Source organism: Lupinus angustifolius, chromosome LG02 (genome assembly GCF_001865875.1).
Source record: "Lupinus angustifolius cultivar Tanjil chromosome LG02, LupAngTanjil_v1.0, whole genome shotgun sequence".
In the NCBI taxonomy this organism is placed as follows: Eukaryota; Viridiplantae; Streptophyta; class Magnoliopsida; order Fabales; family Fabaceae; genus Lupinus; species Lupinus angustifolius.
The window spans coordinates 18,219,258-18,232,967 of NC_032010.1; the positions used below are offsets into that span (position 1 = coordinate 18,219,258).

At 30.5% G+C, this 13,710-nt stretch overlaps 1 long non-coding RNA gene across 1 annotated transcript in view; it reads left to right on the forward strand.

The window, feature by feature from the left end:
* Positions 1 to 12,957, forward strand: part of LOC109337436 — a 20,062-nt gene extending 7,105 nt beyond the window's left edge. The window contains exon 3 of the long non-coding RNA XR_002106452.1: positions 12,946 to 12,957. This is a non-coding gene — a long non-coding RNA (uncharacterized LOC109337436). The remainder of the gene's footprint in view (positions 1 to 12,945) is intronic.

Consider the following 13,710-nt stretch of genomic DNA (forward strand, 5'->3'; position numbering starts at 1 on the left):
AAAAAAAAAATATATGTGTGTATAAACCAACCGGTTTAGTAAAATACCGGCCGGTTCACCGTTTTTGACCGGTTTTGATACTTGGCCGGTTCAACACCTGTACCGTACCGGTTAGGGGGCCGGTTCACCGGTTTTTCGGTTGAACCGACCAGTACGGTACGGTTTTTATAACTATGGTCTCACTCATTCCATTTTCACTTTCAAGTTTCAACCCAATTCACCCCACCTATAAGTTGTTACTTGTTACTTTGTCACTATTATGTCATCTGGGTGGGGATGGCAACGGGTCGGGCGAGTGTGGTAGTGTTTTCTCATTCTCAAACCCGTAATATTTACAGATATCCGTGTGGGTAGTATGTATTTATGAGATTTTATCTTAATTATATATTTATATAATTTACAATAATTAATATATAAAAATAATTATTATATGATATATATTTGATAAACTAGTGATCATAGTCAAATACATGTAATTTATTATGAAATAATAATAAATATATGATATATAATCTTAAAATAATAATAAATATATATAAAAATTTAATTAAAAACTAAATATATAAATTTGTGGAACCACTGGCGGGTATTATATAAAACTCGTTCTCACTCATAAGCTATTTTAGCGGGTAACCATTGCGGGTATTTACATGGGTACTCACAGGTCGGGTTTTTTACCATCCCTAGGTGGAATGGACGCGAATAGTGTTTTCTCATGCCTGTATCGATAATATTTGTAGATACTCGTGTGGGTAATAGGTATATGCGGGTACCTAACGTATTTTCAAGTTTAAATATATATTTATATATTTCGTAATAATCAATATATAAAAAATAATTATTGCATCAACAATAAAATTTATGTACATGTTAATATGTCTTTATATTTCAATCACTAAAATTCATTGTAAAATAATAATAAATTATACAATATATAATTATAAAATAATAAAAAAGAATAATATATATAATATTTAATTAAAAAATAACTTTATAAATACTCGGTTACCCGCTGGAGGGTATCATAATACTCGTTCTCACTCATAAACTATTTTGTTGATATCTGTTGCATGTATTTTAGCGGGTACGAACGAGTCGAGTTTTTTGCTATCCCTATTTGTCACCACTTCTTCAAACTAAAGATGGTGAACCAACTCATTCACCCATTAGGATATAAGAAAAAATGTGTATAATGTCGGTGTATGAATTTTATACAATTTCATTGCATCATTTATAAGTTCAATTATCATTAATTTTTCATAAAAAATAAAAAAAATTGATATATGATATATTGATAGTGCATAAATATTATACTATTTAGATATTTGTAACTTTTGTAGTTCAATGAGAAGTTAAGTTTTTACTAAGAGGATGCATAAGTTGATTTTTTTTTAAAACTAAAACTTAGCATGTGTTTGGTATAAATTATACTTTTATTTTAATTTATAAAATATAAGATTATAATCTGTTTATATTATATTTTGTCTATATTTGGACAGTTAAAAACTGAATATAAAATAATTGGTTTCACGAAAGATAATTTATTTTTATTGTAAAGCGCAAAAAATAGTGTGGAGTTATTTATTTATGTTACAATTATTTTGGTTGTTGTTTTTTACTATTTTTAAAGCATACATTTTTTAATATTTATGATCATATATAGTTTTATTATAATTTTTTTAAACTTTTAATATCTCATGACAAAAGCTAAAAATATTAAATTAAAAGACAATATAAAATCAATATTAATATTTTAAAACAACATGACATACAAATAAATAAAATTTACTAAAATAAAATTAGACAATCCACAAAATAAGTAGTGCACACATGATAAAATAAGAAATTCAAGAAAAAATTAATCCAAAAAAGATGAAAGTGTTATTGAAATTTTGAGGGTAAAATGTGAAGTGAAATTGGTTGGGAAAAATAAAAATCCAAAAAAATGTACTTTAATTAAAAAAAACTACAAACTTTAATCAATACCAAACAATCACTTTACTTCAACAATATACTCTCAAAGTTAACGATATAGTAAATTACACTGACAAATCTTGAGTTTTAGTAAAATTATATCAATTATTCATAACTTTTTGCACTTACACAAATTACTCATAGTTTATATATATTATATTGATTAGCCCTGCATGAGAGATGAGTACAATCTTTCAAACAAAAAATGAGTAATGAGTATAATTTTAAGTTAAACTTCAAGGAGTGTAATTTCCTCTTAATTAATTATATCTTAGGTTGAATAAATTATTAATTTATAAATTTACATATAGAATTTGATTATGAAATCACTCTTTTATTTTTGTGTATTTAAGCAACATCTCATTATAATTATTGATGCATTTTCTAACGAACCAAAAAGAATTTTTTTACAATTTACTATATTTTTACTTATCTTTATAATGTATGTCATTCATCATCTAGAAAATAGTGACGAAATAAGTTTTGACACAAACTACATTGTCAAATATTATAATAATCATTACTTACAACTTAATGGAGAAACTCATATCCAACTTTCATTAACCAAACAAGTAATATCTCTTTATTGATTCATTAAACATTTTCAAAACTTATTAGTCATACCAAATAACAAACATTTAAATTCATGCACTATTTTACGTTTAAATTGGTTATAGCCTTATATTGTTAGCAACAAGTAATTTAAGTGTTAGAGATGAAATAAACTATATTGAGATTGACTTTAAGTTTCTAAGTATTGATCAACTGTCAATTATTTTACAAACAAATATTTATCTCGTCACAATTGCTATAGAGAATAAATGCCACCACTTTGTTTAATCTCATACAAGATTTTTATAAAATATGGTATATTGTGAATTCAAATAGTAAGAGTCAATTTATCTTCATTATCTCTGGTTCGTTACAAAATATATCAAATATTCTAAGGAAATGTTGTTTAAATTACACTAACATATTGGAGTTTAACTTAATTACACATATAACCATTTTTTGTATAAAGATTACACTCAGTTCTTGCATGGAGTAGTCAATGTAATTTATGTATATAAATTAAGGGTGGTTCGTGTAGGTGCAAAAGGGAAATGTACTTTTTTAATTTCACTAAATTTAGGAGGTGTCTGTTGGAACTTGGTTTATTGGAAGCCAGTAATGACAACTTTTGGGTGTGAAATCTGAAAAACACTCAAGTCTTGGATAGAATAGTTTTAAAAAAACAACTCTGAAGTCTCACATAGGTGAGATGAGGAACTTGGGAAAAATTTCATGTTATAAATAGAAGTCTCCTCCCTTCATATTTTATTGCTCCAAGTTGAATGCGCTTTCATTCAACTTTTTATTTCTCCCTCATACTCCCTCATTCAACTTTTTATTTCTCCCTCATATTGGGAAGTTCGAGAACTGACATTAGTAGTCAGTATTGTGGAAAAGAATTGGCACTGGTAGCCATATTGTGAGAATTTTAAGAATTGACATTAATAGTAATAGTGTGGGAATTTTGAGAATTGACACTAGTAGTCACATTGTGATAGGTGTATTTGAGATTAGTTCTTACAGTGTAGTAAAAAATTGATAATAGAGATATGAGTTGTTTTATCCTGGGGACAACATGGTTGATAATTTGCTTGCACATTTTGGACAGTGCCACGAAACGTCTTAAAGAGAGCGATTTAGCCGTGACTCAGTCAGTAAGTATTATTTCGTGTCATTTATTTTTGATTTTGTAGGATTTAGGTGGAAAAGAGAAGAAATAATTAAGTACAAGCAAAGTGCTCAAAATAGGCCAAAATGATCCACACATGACATGCTTAAGCTTGACTATGTGCTTAGCCTTAAGCATGACTCAACAAAATTTGACATATATGGAAAGCATGGAGTCAACATGAAGCTGCTCACTAAGCAGCTTAGCTTGGACCAAACCCACGCCTAGTTGACCTGGACACCAACCTGGCATGGTCAGACTCAACCTAGCGTGGTCTGAACGCAAGCCTGACACAAGCCAACCTGTTCAAGTAGACAACTTAGCGAAGCACCTTAACCGCCCAGCTTGGAACCACACACCTGGCCAGATCAGCAAGCACCAAGGCACATCACCATGGACACAGTCAAAGCTGCTCAAGCAGGCGGCTTAGCAGTGCCACATAGGAGCTAGGCGGTATGCACTCAGCAAGTTGGTCAAGTTGACTTAGCCACCAAGCAAACATGATATCATGCATGACCTCACTCCAAGTAGCCTCCATAGACTTTTCAGAGGTAGCTCACAATATCTGGGCAAGTAGCTCGCAATAGCTTGGGTGACTAAGCTGCTTGGGCAAGTGACCAAACTTATGCTGAAGGGTTTGGTCAGCAGCTTAGCAGTGGAATTAAGTAGCTTGGCGGTGGCAGAAAACTCCTATAAATAGAAGGCACTTCAAGGCGTTCAAAGCATTCCATTTTACACATACATTCTCACATCCGAAATTCTCTTTTCTTCTACACTTTCTTCTTTGTAATTTCTTGGAGAATTTCTACTCCAAAGTAGTTTAGGTAAGTTTATTTTGTAGTTTCTCCTTAATTCAAGAGGAGATAGAGTAATCAAATGAGATGTAAAAATTCATTTTGCAATCTCATTTATGCATGGTAAAGTGTCTTAAAATCTTGGATTAAGATGACTAATGCTCCTAAATTTTAGTTGAATTTTGGCTCACTAACATTTCTTGTAATTGCTTGTTTCATTATACTGAATTATGTTTAAGTTATTACTTTGGAAATTTCAATTCTTTAGAAAGTGCTTAATGCGGTTTTAGCTTGATCACCTAAAACTTGATTTCAAGATCTAAAATGCTTCTTTTTTAAAGTCTTGACAAATGAACTAAAAATTGGGAATACACCTTAGTTCATTTGCCAAATCAAAGCAACTTGTAATCAAGGCTAATCAATGTTTATGGAGCCTGAAATATGGCGTGACAACTTATTTTATTGAGTGTCAGTTTTTTATTGATTATTAGTATATTTAGCAAGGTTTAAAATCATTTTTCTCGACGGGGGATTGAGGGAAATTTTATGAATTGATGTTTGGAATAACCAAAGTATAACACGTAACTTTTATAAAACTTTTTTATAGAAACATGGTAAAAATATTTTCACCATTCAAACTAAATTTTCTCCTCAAGAATTTGTGCATATTAGTTGTTTATGTTTATTTGTTTACTTGTTAAAATTTCATAAATAAAATCAAACCAAAAATATATTCAAACTTTATTAGTGATATAACATGCTTATAATAATGTTCTATTAGACAATTCCTTGTGGTTCGACATAACCCTATAGTATACTACAATTAAATCTTGAAAGAGATACAAATTTAAAATAGTAAAGTGTTATCAAATAAATTTTATTTGTTGACAAAGAAAGAAACCTTGAATCAAAATGCAATTTAATTCATAAAATGTATTTTTGTGAAAAGGAAAAATACACTGTCATAATGAGTGATCTAACTATTAACTTTTACTTTCTGTCTTTTATTTTCCGCAACTAACATTTACTTTCCGTCATTTACTTTTATGCACCTAACATTTATTTATTGCTTTATTCTTTGTACCAACCCTTCTAAAGAAGTGGTACGGTTAACTTCTAACTTTATTTTTTTGTACATTTTATTATTCTTTGATACCAACCTTTGGTAAGAAATGGATGGTTAACTTAATAAAATGAGACCAACCTTTATGGTATGGTTAAAAGGAACCCGAAAAGGGAGTAAATAAATAAAGTCACTAAATAAATAAATATCACTCATTATCACTTGTGTTAATTTGCTAAATTCTTACCATTAAAGAGGTGTTGGAATTTATTCTACAAAACCGAGATGGTATGAAGTTGTTAAAAATTGAATAAAGCTAAGTTTTTGATCAAATGAAATATTCTTGAAACCATTATATAGGCGTTGGAAATTCTTTCCAACAAAGCCGAGATGACGAGCAAAGAATGGAGACATATGCCTAAAAAAGTGACAGCAACCAATGATGCATCATCTTTTGCCCATGTAGTACATCGGGCTAGACACAAACAATCACATGAATTTAAAATATCTACAAAAGATGAAGATGTCATCTAGCTAAGAAGGACATTATAAGGTCACTTTTGAAGACATTCAATGAGGCATCCCATCTCGTTCAGAACTACATCAGGTAAGACTCGAGTGATAACACAAATTGAACGAACAACCTAACATGTGAACAAGGCGAAAGGAAAGGAAAATTTCTCCCCAACTGGGAAGTACCTTATAAGGCCAATTCTAAAACATGAACGAGGATGTATTCCTTCAAAGACCAAATATGTTCAAATTGCATCCCTTCTTGTCCAGTATTACACTAGTGAGAAGATATAGATATTTAATTGGCATATTATCTTGCCTGATATGATACCAGATAAGATATGAGCAATGACACGGATTGAGTGAACAACCTATCTTTTGAAGAAATATGGAGGTAATAAATTCAATATGCTCACAATATTTTCTTTTCCTTCGACAATTTCCACTCCAGAAGACCATAACATAATATGCTATTCACAAGTGTAACACCCCAGTTATGACATGCGACCTCCCAGACCTATGAATATACTGAGCGTGCCATCCACAAGCTTAAATATCCCCTACAGTATTTTATTCCCCTCCAAGGGGAGCCTTCCGCGACTCGAACTCGTAACCTCCGGGATAAATAGTCACTATACCACTGAGTCGTTACCATTAAGCTAGTCGCCTTTCTTTGTAACACCCCCCAGTTATGACATGCGACCTCCCAGACCCATGAATATACTGAGCGTGCCACCCATTCAGCTTAAATATTCCCTGCAGTATTTTATTCCTTCCAAGGGGAGCCTTCCACGACTCAAACTCGTGACTTCAGGAATAAATAGTCACTATACCACTGAGTTGCTACCATTAAAGCTAGAAAAAAAGGAGCCTCATGAAAGCTAGATAAAAAGTATTTTTGATGCACACCAAGAATTAGCATAGGTAAGTATTCCTTTGTTGAACTTTGCAGCCATCTTAATTATGTAAGTATCATTAGTAGGAAGCCTTATGTAAATGGTAGACATATTTCACTAAGTTCTATATTATAAATTCGAAAATATGCTCTGTATAATATAGCATAGATAAGTGCCAAAATACTATACTTTAAACATCAATTTTCTTGTACTTTAGTTCATGAATTAGTCCAAATGCTGACAAATTGCTCTTTATGTGAATATATTATGTGTATTGTCCAATTTTACCTTTTAGAGAGTTTGTGCAGGCCAAAACCCGGGAAACAATGTAAAAATCAAGTTTTTGGACAACAGCAGCTTGGGCCCAACGTAGAAGCCATGCCGAGTGGATTTGACAGGGTAAGAAGGCCAAGCTCCACACACAGGTTGTGTTGAGCGAAAATCATAGATATCAGATGCCACACTCAATGCAAACCATCCGTTGAGTGAAATTTTATTGTACTCTCCATTCTGGATTCGCCCAACGAAATAGTGCAATTTCACCCCAATGTAGGTATTATGCCCAATGCAACTTAGCTAGGTGAAAGGTTGAGGCCAGGCTAGACGAAGCGCCATACCCAACGTATTTCACGCGTTGAGTGAAGGGAGCAAAAATCAAACTCTTTAAAAAGGGCTCAGATTGGTCATTTGGGAGAGGCATTCGGGTATGAACATATTGTACTCGAAATTTTTAGTTCTTAGGTCGTGTTTATCTTGAATTGATGTGTAGAATTAATAATGAAAGATTAGAGGATTAGTTTATGCTCTTTGGTGAGGTAATCTCTTATCATATGAGTTTAATTTCTCTTTTTGCATCTTTTTGTTTACTTACCATGATAATATGTGGCTAAACCTCTTCGCTATTGAGATTGGATGTAATATTTCCTTGATGTATACACTTTGGTTTGGATTTGGGCTTAATGCTTACTTGAGATTGACACCCTTTTTGTATGATATGGTGATTGTGAATGCATGAATAAATTCTCCTTCTAAAATCTAATTGTAATTGCTCATTGTATTGGTATAATTGGTAGACATAAATTTGTGTCGATATGTCACATTTTGCCGTTGATATAGTTACTAGACATAGAATTATATGAACAACTAATAACTCTCAATTTTGTTAACATTGTTGTTAGACATAGAGATCTGTTAACGGGTCATAAATCTCCATCTTGTTAGTATAGTTGCTAGACATAAGTTATCTTAATATGCTACTAATTTGATTGAGACAATAGCGATTAGAGACCTAACACATTTGATGGGTCTACCAAATCAAGAAAGTTCATAGGGCTTGTGTATCATATTAGGTACATTTTATTGAATCCATGATTTTTAGCATCGACTAACTAAACTATATTAAAGCTAGATACGGGTCGAGCTTACCCGAGCAGGTTCGAGCTACCCATTTTTTACTTTTTTAGGATCTTTGCTTGGTAATAAACCTCATGTAAAGATTGTTTTACAACATAATGGCATTATAAATTTATAAAATAAATATTAGTGTTATGAACTTTTAACGGAAAATTGAGTAATGTTTATAAGAAATATTTATAAATTACAATAATGTTATAAAGTGAAACATGATATTATTCTTCCTATTTTGTGGAACATCCTTTTAAGCATATAAACAAAATGATGTATCAAATCAAATAAGAAGAAATGTTAAATCATATAAATTCCAGTTTTATTTTTGTAATTGTGATATTAATTATATTTAAGTTTGCAAAAAAAATGTAATAAAGAACATTAACTTTTACAACAAACTAGAAGGCAACATAATTATTTACATTCACACAACCACATTTTGTTGTGTCACACATGGCTCTTTTACTCACCTAGAGGGAGTGAATAGGTGATGTGGAACACAATTATCATTGCTCGATAAACAAATAGATTATACAGATTTGCACATTGTTTAATTGATTAAACATATCTATAATCAATTAACTCGCTTAGCAGATAATTGATTAACTAAAAACCTTAATCGGTTAATAAGTATGAAAATAGTTTTCATTGATCTCCAAGATTAACAAGATTAAACTCAATGTATATGCACTTCTTAAAGATGATTAAGAACAATAAATGCACAACACAGAATATACAATTAACTCATAATGATATGCATGTAAAGTTAAGTAAATCATGTAATACATAAATGTAAAAAGTTAAGGGTTGAGAAGAATGAGACACGACTTTTATCCTGGTTCGTTTGTGGGTCCAACATTCAGGCCTCCCCTTCAGATCTTGAGAGATTTTTCTTCACTATGAAAATTATGAGTTCTTTTACAAACAAACTTCCAATACAAGACACAAGACGCTCCTTTCTTGGAACCGATGAGCCTCTCACTTTGGTTTGACTACTAAGCTCACCTACTCGGATACTAACACCTTTCGCGACTCTAGCCTCAGCCTCTGTTTCACTCGAACTAAGACCTCTTGCTCTCGTGAAGACACTTACCTAACCACAACTAAAGTTTTCCCAAACCAATTCTCTTTCAATGGTGATACAACACACCAAGAGAATATGTTGTTGCCTTGTCTAAAATCTTTCAAGTTATTTGTGTACCTCAATGTACAAAATTAACATTCTTCTACAATCTAAGAACCCCTCTACAAATCTCACAATTAGAATATAGAAAACGTGAGATGCAAGGTTTCTTTTTACAAAAAGATTTTACAATGAAGATCTTGGGAATTTTTCTAAAGATTCACCATTTTTTCTTTTTCAAAAGAACAATTTGAAAATCTCTCTAAAGATATGAAAGTGAAAAAGCTATGATTTTCAAAACAATGTGAAATTTGTTTTTCGTCTATGTGTTCTAACTCTATGAAAATATATTCATGTATGTTATGAAGCAATATGAAAAACTTAGGTTTATATACAATTCTATTTTCAGCTGCAGTTAATTGATTATCTCTAAATTTAATCGATTAACAATTCTTCAAAATATAACAGAAAATAGAAATAGCAACAAACCTTAATCGATTAAATCCATACTTAATCGATTAAAGGATTCACATGAATTCAATGTTTAATCGATTAAAATATCTCTTAATCGATTGTTGGTATTACAAAAGATATTTCAATATGATATGAACCTCCTACATAATTTATAAAAGTATGATGTATGACTTGATGATATATGATTTAAAACTCATTTTAAATACATCCATAATCATAATATGATGTATTTATGCATGTGCATGTAAATCATGTATGTATGTATGTATGTAAGTCTCATTTTAGTTATGATTGATTTTAGCTTGGGAGACTTCCATTAGGGTTCATTCTAGCCTAGACTCTTTCTAAGCAAACATCTTAAGACCTAATAAAGATATAAAATAATTAGCCTTTAGATCTTCTTGAATGTTTTATCTTGTGTGAACTTGAGTCTTTTATTCATTCCTTCAAGCTTGTCCTTGATATACAATCCTTGTTGTCGATCTTTGTCTTTATCAAACATTGTCTTTCATCAACATTTGTCTTCATCAAAATCTATGTGATGCATGCTTGAATACACAATCTGCTCATTCATGCATGTTTGAATCTTCAAAAATGTAATAAAGGACATTAACTATTACAACAAACTAAAAGATAACATAATTGTTTACATCCACACAACCACATTCAACCTGTATTAGTTCATAATGAAGATGTTGATAATAAACATACAAAGGATATTCATATAGAAAGTAAAGAATGATGATCATAAATTACGATGATGATTATACTTTGATATAAAGAGTTCTTTTTGAAATTGAGTCTATATTATCATTACTATAAACTAACATGATATTATTTTAGATAACATCTAAATGTTTATATATTAAAGTGGAAGATTTAATAAATGAGTTATGCTAAAAATCGCATAAGTGGACTTGGCATCACATATTAACTCAAACATAAGACATTAGATTATAAGTTTGGTTGAATTAGGCATAATAAGCATGTTAAAAAAATTATACACTAATATCAAATTGTATATATATTTTTAGAGTAAATACTTATTTTAGTCTCTCATGTTTTTCAACCTTACGAGTTTGATCCCTCAAAAATCGAAAACCCCAATATGGTCCCCAAAGTTATAAATGTTGGTCAAATTAGTCCTTTTTAGGATCAAATTAGTCCACATTAAGTATTGTAAAACATACTAAAATGGACTAGTTTGACTACAATTTAACATTTTTGGGACCATTTTGAGTTTTTCAATTTTTGAGGGATCAAACTGGTAAGGTCGAAAAACACAAGGGACTAAAATATGTATTTATTCATATTTTTAAATATACTAAATAGGTTAAATTTTAAATAATTATTTTTTAATATATACGGGTTGGTCCGTCGCAACCCGCTTAGGGTGGATTTCAACTACAATTTGATATACATAAATTGTAATTGTGCTTTTTAGGAGTGTAAAAGTTCGGTTCAGTTTTTGGTGCATTTCAGTGAGCAAACTGAATGTAAACATATGGTTCGGTTCCCCTCAATTAACCGCAAATTTTACTATCGGAACCAAACTGAACCACTCATGAATGTTCGATTCCATGGTTTTTATTTTATTTAAATCTTACATCAACTGAAAGTTCAAAATGTATTACAAGTGATATTCTTTATCCATATAAGAAATCACACTATTATTATAAGAAAATATGAATCTATAATCCACAATTAGTAATATATAACATATATAGCAATTGCGTAATTTAGGAAGAAAAAAAGCGAATGACCATATATATGATAATATAATCCAAAATTAGTAATATATATGTATTTGTAACATGTATAACAATACAATACACAATTAGTAACATACATAACAATTCAGCAACATATATATTAATTAGTAAAATATGTAATAGTAACATATATAACATTACAATTCACAATTAATAACATATATAATGATACATACATAACAATTTCTGATATATGTTACTTTCAAACCTAGTACTAAAAGAATTAGAAGATATGTTCCAAAATCAAGAGACTGAGAAATAATTTAGTAAGTAGTAACATAATAGCAATTTAATAACATATATAACATTACAATTGACACAAAATTGTTAATTTAAGCTACAAAATTTGTTGAATAAACAACAATTAACACAACATCATTTCCTAGTATCCATTTTTTAATATGTGGTTCAGTTCCAACAGTTTCTAAATTTCTAAAACCATGAACCAAACATAAATGGTTCCTTAAAAAAATAACCGAACTAAATCGTGAAATCAAACCATATTTTATGGTTTAGCTCGGTTCCATCAGTTTTACAGTTTAAATCAGAACCGTTTGCACCCCTAATGCTTTTTAGGCCGGTCCAATTTACCCTGAACCTTATATGAGCTAACCAGAATTTGTCAGTGTAGTCCACTTTTTCATGTCTAAGCGATTAGTACTCTTGAGGTATTGTACTAATTCTCAATTTTACAAGCATCACTACTAGATATAAAGGTATAATTGTGGAGCACAATTCTTCATCTTGTGAGTAGAGTTTATAGACATAGAACTTTATTAATAAGCTATTAATTTTACTAAGACATTAGCAATTAATATTATTATGGTCTCATATTGTTTGTGAAAGATTCATAGTTTAATAAATATTGTTTAATTAAGTGATAGTAAATAATGAAGTCCAATCACAACATCTTTATTCCAATAGTTTATTAAGTTATCTAGTTAATTTATTTTCATAATCAAACAAATCAAACTTACTTCATAATTTACTTAAAATAATAATTTTTGGTTGAATGACTTAATGTCAAGCAAATCCTTGTGGATTCAACAATATTTTATACTTGTTTTTTGATAATCCAGTTTGATAATTTAATTAACTAACTTGCCGATTAACAAGCATTATTAATACCAAACTTCATTTGAACTACAGTTTATGACAATAATTAAGTAAGCTAGCCATATGTTGAAATTTAAAATGATATTGCATTAGTGGACTTGGTTAAAGGTAATAGTTTAAATTTGCATATAGACAATGAAAATGTTATCTCACTTCAATGCATTGGTGCAATATAATTTAGTATCTAAATATATTTCTGATTTTATTCGGGGAGCCATATGTTGCAATTATGGTAATTATTTCATCCCAATGTGAGGACTAATCAACATTAGTTGATCACTAAGATCTAGATTTACTGTAAGGTTAATAACATTTAGCTCATGTGGTTGTCGATCACACCTAGATGGCTAACCTAACTATGGGAAAGACGGTGGTGATAAGATATGGTCGAGTCAGCACCTTCAAAGCCCTAAAAAATTGCTACAAAACTAACTACACTACTAGAGTAGTACAAGTTATCCTTCCCCGTGCAACAAGTCTTACTAGAAGACTGTCCATGTTGCGTACGAAGTGTAGGCTACCCTTTTTACACAATGGAAGTAGGCCTGGTCCACAATTACAATAGTATGAGTAAAAGGTAAAGCAATGTAGCTCATCGTGATAAAAGCACTCAATGTCAGTCTATCAGGTACAACATGACGATCTGCTATGATTAAAGCACTCACTATCAGTCTACACAAAAATATGGTAGAGCGGCCTATTATAATTAAACCACCTACCTTAAAGCACATCTTAGTCTACCCTTGTATGAACATGAAGATTACCCACAAGGAAGATTACTTACTCTCGTTCTACCTTCTCTTTATATCTTCATTTATATTGATTTGGGTGTTGAAGTTCGCTATTAGATATCCAGTT